This window comes from Malurus melanocephalus, unplaced genomic scaffold (genome assembly GCF_030028575.1).
Source record: "Malurus melanocephalus ecotype Western Australia unplaced genomic scaffold, MMel_1.1 scaffold_366, whole genome shotgun sequence".
Taxonomy (NCBI): domain Eukaryota; kingdom Metazoa; phylum Chordata; class Aves; order Passeriformes; family Maluridae; genus Malurus; species Malurus melanocephalus.
Window position 1 is genome coordinate 369,162 of NW_026623598.1, and position 8,821 is coordinate 377,982.

Here is an 8,821-nt window from a genome sequence, read left to right on the forward strand (position 1 = left end):
TGCAGCTGAGGAGCAGAGGAAACACTCCAGGCCAGACTCTGACTCAGTGCAGCACTCGCACACAAAGGCAGGACTATTTTAATGCCTCGGCTCCAATCTGACAATTCTCTCTGGGGGGAAATTAAGGATCTACAAGGGAGGTCCAAATCCCAGCGATTTCCAATCGTGCACCTTCCCTGAGCTCCATCTGTTTGTCTCTCTGCCTGGYGAGAGGGTCCTTCCAGCTCCGGTGCCCAAACTCTCCTCCACAGCAGATGTTGCAGAAAGGAGACRCTTCCAGAGGTTAGTCCTTAACAAGGAATTTAATCCAGGCTGAAATATTTGTGAATTCCCATCTCAAGGCATTTAATAAAAACCTTCCTTTTCAGTTTTTCATCCCACCCCGTCACAATCTTTGACTGCAAAGTTCATGTGTTGGCTTAAGCCTTGGTTTGCCTGGATGCAAATTCATGTTTGTGCTGGAAAACAACCACAGGCAGATGTTCCAGTCCTGGGAAAATACCATCCTGTCCCTGAAAATGCCACATTAAATGAGCAATTAATAACAAATAAAGTTAAGGACTGAAAGGAAAGGCAGTGTCTTCTAAAGAGCAGACTTAAATAAAATAAAAATGGAGAGAAAATGCCTTGAATGGAAAACAAAGGTATTGGACATGATTGAAAAAGATTTTAGAAATTTTGTACCTTCTTACAGGATGAAGATTGAAAAAAACATTTTAGAAATTTTGGACTTTCTTACAGGATCAATGTAAATTTCAATGCAAMTTTCTCCATGACCTTTATTATCAGTGAATTAAACTGGATGTGCCATGGCGAATGCTGGAATTCTCCCAGGGAGAAAATGAGACACACTTAACAAGGGACAGTCCCTGATGGGTAAAGGACAGCAAACCCCAAAGTTCAGTGGTTGAAATGATACTTGAAGYAACAAAGACCCAAACCTGGCCAGCAGAAGAGTTAAGAGATTTGAAWAAAATGTTCCTAATTCTGAGGGAAGTGTCTCAGAGTGGTCAGAAGCACCTTTTTCACCTCATTTATAAACAGGAATACGTGACCATTAATCAAGTTCCAATGCAGCAAAGTTTGAAACTGCACAGAGAAACTTCCCTTTATAGTGCAAACACCCAACTTGTGGCCCCACTGCCAAAGCCCAAGATGGCAGGATTTAAGAAAGCCTGGATATTTTACATTCCCCATTCAAGCCTGTTAKAATGCAAACTAAAATCATATTAAAGATAATCAATTTTCATGCTCCAGGCAATAAGGAGATCACCTTGGGAGAGGAGGCAGAGAAGATTAATATGTATTTTGGGGAGGTTTCCACTTAAAGTTTCAGGAACTGGCTACTTTTCTGACAAGGATATCAGGACAGAAAGAATATCCCAGTTTAGAATAACTATTTCTAGGGCATCCCATCCAGAATAGGGCTTATGATTTTTTTATTTAGAGATGAGACCAACTTCACCTAAGCCATTGCCTAAAGTGGCAGCACCTTTTAATTGACCATTAAACCAAGCTTCATTAGAATGAGGGAAAAGCTTCCTTTTCTCATCAGTAAATGTCAGTTGCTCCAGTATAACTATTTCCAACTGTATTGGGGAAACTTCTGCATCTTGGACCACATTTTATATTTATTTTGATTTTTTTTTTAGAATCAGGATTCTAGAATTAGAACTTTTAATATGCAGGCACTATCTCAATGCTCTTAGTATTTTATTTATTTACATATTTTCCCTATGAAGAAAAGGATTTCCATAATTCTGCAATGACTTCTTAAGTACTGTTCTTCTCATCCATCCCACGTGGACTCCTCCATTTTGTGATAGTTTGAGTCATATAGAAAAATTCATAAAATATGTGCTGACGTAACTTTGAAAGATTCTTGATCTTGAAAATTAGTGGTTTCTTGCTGCACACTTTACTGGCATTTCATGTCTTGTTCTTTTGGTTTTTATTGCCTCAAATAAACCTCGCTGTAACTTCACTCTCTGGCATTTCACTCCTTCCTATCTCCTCAATGTCTCCTCTTACAGGAATTGTGTTTACAAAATGCTTCTCCTTCTGCAAACTCAGCTCTAATTCCCTGTTCCCATCTTTACCCATAACTTTGCAAAACCCAGAATGGTTTGGGATGGGAGGGACCCCAAATGCCACCCAGTGCCACCCCTGCCATGGCAGGGACACCTCCCACTGTCCCAGGCTGCTCCCAGCCCCAATGTCCAGCCTGGCCTTGGGCACTCAAAGGGATCCAGGGGCAGCCACAGCTTCTCTGGGCACCCTGTGCCAGGGCTGCCCACCCTACAGGGAACAATTCCTGCCCAAAATCCCATCTAAATCTACCTATACTTTCAGCTCAAAGCCATTCCCTGGCTCCTGTCCCTCCATCCCTTGTCCCCAGTCCCTCTCCAGCTCTCCTGGAGTCCCTTTAGGTGCTGCAAGGGGCTCTGAGCTCTCCCTGGAGCCTTCTCCTCCCCACCTGAACACCCCCAGCAGTGTCAGCGCGCACAGATCGCTGTTTTGGGATAGATTTTTACAGAAATCCGCCTTTTCCCACGGGCGCGCTCCGGCCGAGCCGCGCTGGCCGCGGGCCGGGCAGTCCCGGCCGGGCTCCATCGGGGCCGAGTCCGCTCCGCTCCGGCCACACGAGCAGAAAGCAAGCACAGAGCAGGAACCAGGGCTCCCTCTGCTCTCCTCCCGGAGCTCCGGGACCTGCCCGGCTCTGCCTCTTCCCCTTCCCCCGCTCCGATGCGGTTTCCGGGCGGTTCAGCCCCGCCCCGGCAGCGCGGCCTGTGCGGAGCGGGCGCTGAGGGCGCTGAGGGCCGCGGGCAGGTGCGAGGGGACAGCGGGGACAGCGGGGACACCGGGGACAGCCACACAGCTCCAGGGACAGCCACACAGCTCCAGGGACTGCCACACACCGCTGGGAGAGCCAGGGGGCGGCCCGGAGGGTGGGCACAGGGGGAGCGGTCCCAGCGGGGAGCGGGGGATGCTCGGCCCCGCTCTCCCGAGCCCGCCGGGTCCGCAGCTCCGGGTGGGTTAGGGCTCCCAAAACCCGCTGGTTTTCCTTGGAATTCTGCCAAGGGGGAAGGGGATAGATGGCAGCGGCCGGCATCAGGGCATTTTCCATGAAAACGCACTAAAATAATAGCTCCGGGAAGGGGCGGGGGTGCCGCTCCGGGGATGCGATGGGTGCAGCAGGGATGGGTGGATGGGTGGGTGGTGATGCGAGCAGGTGAGCGCAGAATTACCCCGAAATAACCGCCCAGAAGCTTTCCCAGCCCTGCAGTGTCCATTGCTGGGAATATTCCAGAAGCACATTCCTGTTCCACGTGGGCCCATTCCTGTTCCACGTGCGCTGGAGCGGGAGCGGAGCTTTGAGCGCTCTGATCCCTCCCATCCTCACCCCCTCTAACACACAGAGAATCAATATTATGCTAAAAACACCCTCCTGCCACTGATAGAAAAGCCGAGCTCTGCAGGTGTTTAAAAATAATTACAATATTGTTAACTGCATGCAGCTTTTAAAGCACAGTATGTGTAAAGAACTATTTAATTTATATGCCCCTCCCAAATAAACCGTGTTTTTTGGTGGTGTGGATGTTATTTTTGCAGAGTGGAGCTTTTGCTGAATGGTGAGGTGCAATTTCTGGTGCCTCACTTGGAAAAATCTCAGTTTTATATATTGAGGCGTTGCACTGATGCTGGGACAGTCATTTCTCAGCTGTTTCTGGTGTCCAGGCTTGTGCTTTCCCTGTCCCAGGGGCATCTCCTGGAGGGATTTATTGGGATGACAGAATTCCCCTGTRATCCTGATAAAAGTTTTGGCCTCTAAGCCCTGTCTGTCTCCCTAATGCACTGGGGACTAAAACTGGGGATGTGGGCTTATTCTTTCTGGGCCAAAACCTACCCCTTCAGTTCAGGAAACTTGTAAAAACATTGTTTTATTGTACACGATTTCAGCCTGTGACTTAGTTTTTTTCATGCTAAAAGTTTTGTTTGCTTTGTTTTCAAACAGAAATGTTCCRAATACGGGCAGTTCTACCAAAAGCTTGAAATTTCAGAGGGAAAAAGATGTGGCTGTGAGCTTGGGAGGTGACTTTAGCAATTCCTATCTGCATTCTGATACCTGACAAGTTAATTCCTCCAGCAGCTGAACAGAGGCTCTGTAGGAAAGTGTTGTAGTGAGAGTGCAGTTTGTGCTGCTGTGGCTGCTTTAGCTCCTGATAACTCTGTAATAATTAACTTATCACCACTGTTTGATGCATCACGTGGGTAGAGGATCAGGTAAAGGCATCACTGTGGGGTCAGAGCCTGGGGGAGAAGCTCCTGCCCTCTGGGAGGGTTCCTGGGGCTGCCCCGAATGGCTGAGTTAAGGATTTGTGCAGGAAAAGCAGGAATTTTGTCCTGGAAAGGTGGAAAGACTGCCCCTGAGCAGCTCTGGTTAAACACCTCGAAGAAGGAGCAATGCCACAAACCCAAAGGAGAACATGTCAAATACATGGATGGCTGTTCTTGTAGTGGTTTTTTTCCCATACATTTTAAGATTTTGGAGGAATGAGAGCAGCTAATGCTGATAAATTAACCCTCAGGGTGCTGCTGGTCTGGCAGTGTCAGCCTTGTCCTCTGCCTGTGGTGCCATCCTCACCGTGGTGGCATCAGGGTGGTGGCAGCAGGGTGGCCGCTCTGCCTGGACACTGCTGACCTCAGTCACACTGAATTTCTGACAGGAAAAGCCTTCCTGCTTGTGACAGTTGTTAACATCTCTCATTTTAAGTTTCACAGAACAATATCAGAGAATGATTTGGGCTGGAAGGGATGTTAARGATCATCCAGTGCYACTCCCTGGCACCTTCCACCTTCTCCAAGCCRTGTCCAGCCTGGCCTTGGRCACTGCCAGGGATYCAGRGGCAKCCACAGCTTCTCTGGGAATTCCWTCCCAGKSAACAATCCCTTCCCWCTGTGGTGCTGGGCTGGTGGTTCAGTTTTCAAGCAGAGGTTCTGTTCCCCTGTCAAATTCTGAACTTATAACTCCACCCTGAAGCCATTAATATTCCCTGTAACACTTCAGGGGTGCCCTGCATTAGGATGCCCCGTTTTTGTGCTGCTGGAGCAATCAGCAGGTGCCTCTTGCTGTTCCCAGAAGTTGTGGGGGCAGTGGATCCTCATCCCAACGTGGCATCGCTCCGAGGAGCCAGCACTTGTTAACTCTATTTGTTTTTATTATGGACATCGATCTGCCAGTCGCAATAATGCATTTATGGACATTTTTCTGCAAGCGCAGCGCTGGTGGCAGTTTTTACTGACAACTTGAGTCATCTGGACAGGAGTTGAAAATGCGTTTATTTTATTGACRGATTGTGCAATTCTCTCGTTTACCCAGTGTTCATAAGATATCTGGACTGGTGAGGAGAGTGTAACTAATGGGCAAATGGAGGATAAAGTTTTAATTTTGGGAGGTTTGGAATCTTTTTGGTAGTGGCAGTTTTCAGTGYGTTTGGGGTGGGTTTGAGAGCTTTAGCTTTGTAAATGCTGTAATTATAAAGTGAAAGGTTTTCCAGATTTGAATTTCCTTCCTCTGGTGATAGCTGGGAATGTTACTGGCTGTAATGATGCTGATTTATCTGAAGATGTAATGGGTAAAATCTTTCTAATGGGAGAAAAATCCTTATTAAATTTAGTCCTCTGTATTTCTGACCTATCACCCAGCACAGGTGTGTTTGGGCCAGCATATGAAGTTAAACACAGAGCTGGAGGAGCAACCAAACTGTAAAACCAAACCTGTGCTGAAGGATTTTTTATAAATGCAAAATGTAGCTTTAAAACTGAGCTCCTTGTGGTCCAGGCAACTGCTTAAAATGTATTTGAATGTCAATAAAGCACATGTGGGTTTGGATTTTAATGAAGTGGAGTCATTTTAGAAGTTATTTGGAATACGTCGCTATTTTGATGCTTTTTACTAATCCATTTTTGAGTTTTTTCCTTATTTACTGTTTTATATCAGCAGAGGTGACGTGCCATGTCCTGATGGCTGTCAGGAGTCTCGGTCTATATGTGGCCAAATTAAATGATACAGATAATTTTAGGTGTCTTTTCAAGTCACATGAAAACTTGGACATGCAGCTGAATCTCTCAGAGGTTCTGAAGGTGATGAAAAATACCTGAACAAGTCACCTTTAATTGTGAAGAAGAAGAGGGGAGCTCATTGAAGCAAAGGGTCTGATTTCTCTGTTTTTTGAGTGAAATAGGGGTTAATTATTAAAACAGCACCATTGACCAAGGGCCTGGAGTCCTGAGCAGCCCTGGCAGTTGGGAATAAAGAAATAATTTGAGTTTTGGTCTGATGGATGCATTTTAGCTTTTCATTTTTATACAAATGCCACCTTTCAGTGCAGATGAATGCAATCACTATTTTGATATATAAATGTATTAGCACAGCCCACTGGAGTCTGAGTTGTTTTGTTGCCCAAACCCTGTCACCTCCGTGCTCCACGTGCATATTTAAGTCCCTCCAGGTAACCCTGCATTAGCAGGGAGCAAGAATTAGTGGTGCCTTGTCAGTGCATGATCATCAGCAGGAATATTGGAATTATCTGAGTGCTTCAGATTGCTCAGCACAGGGCAAACAGCACTGAAACCTCGGCTGTTTGTGCACTCAGGTGTGCAGGAGGGCTGTTCTTTGGTTACACTTTTTAATCAACACCTGAAGTGTACTTGAGGCTCTGTTAAAAATGATTTTTTTTTTTTTTTTTGTTTCATGTAATAAAAGCAGTGGATGAATGTGTTCAAGGCTGCTCTGGTGGGGACAGGACACTTGCACTGTCATCCACATCCTGGAGGAACAATCCCCAAATTCACACTCCCTTCGCTGTGCTCTGCTGGATTTAAGGGTGAGCAGATGTGATGAACTGGGAAGGGTGGGGAGAAAAGGGAAATCCCTTCTGTGGTCTGCTGACACCAGAAATCCCTCTGGTTCTTGGCTGACTTCATGGAATAYGAAGATTTCTGGTTGATGGAGTTTGTTCAGGCTGGCCACAGTTATTGGTTTTGGGGTTTCTAGTGCATTTTTGGGGTTTTTTTTTCTGGAATATAAAGGAATTAATTGGTTTTGAATCCAGCTTAATGGGCCTGGATCATCATTTCCTTTTCACTTTGAGGTTTAGGCAGTGAGATGGAAATAAAATCTGGGTCTCTGGCCAGGCCAGGGTTGTGATTTAAGAAAGTGAAATTGGGAGCAATGAGGCAAAGTGCTTAATCTGAAATGAACTTTAAAAATAAATCATAGAATCCTAGAATGGTTTAGGTTGGAAGGGACTTAAAGACCATCTATTCCCACACTTTCCATTGTCCCAGACTGCTCCCAGCCCCAATGTCCAGCCTGACCTTGGGCACTCAAAGGGATCCAGGGGCAGCCACAGCTTCTCTGGGCACCCTGTGCCAGGGCTGCCCACCCTCCCAAGAAAGTAAAAAAATTACTGTTTTATTATTTTTTTACAACGCACTCGTAGTATTATTTTCCCTGATTGCAAGAATTTAATGTACCTTRTTTTCTATTATTGTTAATGCACCTGGCCCTGCATTTAAATGCTTCTCAGCTGCCTTTTTGTGCTGTTATATCTGATTCCAGAGCGAGACTTCCTAAGAATATGATTAACCCTCTGGGTCATCTTATAATGTAATTATTAATGATTGATTCTGTTTATCCTTGGGATCAATATGAGAAGCAAAAATGGTTTGGCACATATTTGGGGTTGATTCCTTCCATTCAGTAAATATGATCTGGTGACAGGGCCGGTATTGGTTTATTACTCGGAACGTGTTTGATGAATCTGAAGTGTGTAATTAGTTTTATATAATGATGGTGATATGTGGGGTTTTTTACATGACTTATGTTAATATGGCCAATAGTGTTAACRTCTCCTGCCACTAATAGTTAGGGTGGGGATGTATAGTAATTGATCTTCCTGGGAGTGCTGTAATGTAAAAACAATTCCGGCTGTTTGAAGTATATTTTACAAGTGTGCATTGGGCCTTTGGGATGTTATACTGAAAAACCCAATTGTACAGTTACCATGGGAACCCAATTAGAATAGATTGCTGGATCTTTTTTTTTTCTTCCAGGCTTTCATCTTGACCAAAAAATGTAATGTACTTTAAATGTTTTCATATGGAATTTTGTTCGTATAGTCGCTCGGTGTAATGGCTGGTTTTKAATTTTAGTGCTGAACCTGAGTGTTCTGTTGAGGATCCTGAGGACTTATCCTTCAAGGAGAATCTTCCTTTAGTCTTTAAAAGTTGATCAAGTGAGAAAAAAATAGTTTTTATTCATCCAAGTTCTTAGTGCCATCTCATGWACTCATCAGGCTGCTGTCCTGTGGGAAACAAAAGTGTCTCAAAGCCCAAGGACTTCTGTTCTAGATCATCTGCAAAGCATGGCTGAAGAATTTCCTGCCCTTCAAGGATCTATTTTTGATGTCACCTCTGGTTTTTCTTTGCCCTTTTGGTCYGTTGATATCTCCAGAGGTTTGGGATGCTCACAGGATGGGGCTGTGATGTGTGAGCARAAGTTTTGGGGAGTTTGGGGATGTCTTGGAAAGGCCAAGGGGAGCTGGGGCAGGAGAGATGGACACGAACATCGTGGTGAGGATATTGAAAAAATCCTCTGGGATTTTCCACCCTACTCGTTACTCCCTTTGCTTTATCCCACTCTGCAAATGCAGGAGGCAATTTCYCATTTTGGTGAATTTCTTGTTTTGGTGAGGTGATTATTGGTGTGAAGGTTGTAGTTTTTTGAGGTTTGGTTCTGGTGTCTCAGTGTCCAGAC